This window comes from Schistocerca nitens, chromosome 8, assembly GCF_023898315.1.
Source record: "Schistocerca nitens isolate TAMUIC-IGC-003100 chromosome 8, iqSchNite1.1, whole genome shotgun sequence".
Lineage (NCBI taxonomy): Eukaryota > Metazoa > Arthropoda > Insecta > Orthoptera > Acrididae > Schistocerca > Schistocerca nitens.
This window is the reverse complement of record NC_064621.1, coordinates 552,777,541-552,778,215: the sequence shown is the minus strand read 5'-3', so window position 1 is coordinate 552,778,215 and position 675 is coordinate 552,777,541.

Below are 675 nucleotides of genomic sequence, written 5' to 3'. Positions count from 1 at the left end.
TCTTCTGCCTTCACTATTTCATCTCTCAAAGCTACCCATTCTTCTTCTACTGTATTCCTTCCCATTCTTGTCAATCGTTCCCTAACGCTCTCTGTGAAATACTCTACAACCTCTGGTTCTGTATGTCTCCACAATTGCAGTAAACACTGGGTCTGTGTAGTGCAACGGTTAACACAGCTGCCTTGTAAGCAGGAGATCCTGGGTTGAGATCCAGGTCCAGCATACATTTTCATTTATCGCCACTGACTCCACATAAAATCCTGATGCAGATGAAGCAATAGACCCTTCCCTTTGTCCCCCTCCACCCTTAATTTTCATAAAATGTTTCACAGCTGCAGATTCCTTGTGGAGTCTATTCAACAACTTCAGTGTGGATGCGCAATTACTTCCAACCTCTTGTGGGAACCTTAAAGTAATGAGAATGGAGGATGTGGACAGGGACTGCAGATAGGCAGCACGAGGTGGGAATGTGGGTCAGCTGGGAGGCGTGCCGAGATAGTCCACACAATTGCTATAAACATTGTGTCTAGGTGGTGCAGTGGTTAATGCAACTGCCTAGTAAGCATGAGATCTCAGGTTCAGATTTCACTCTACACACATTTTCACTCATTGCCGCTGATTCTGCATAAAATTCTGATGCATAAGACACCAATATTCCCTTCCCTTTCCCTTTCT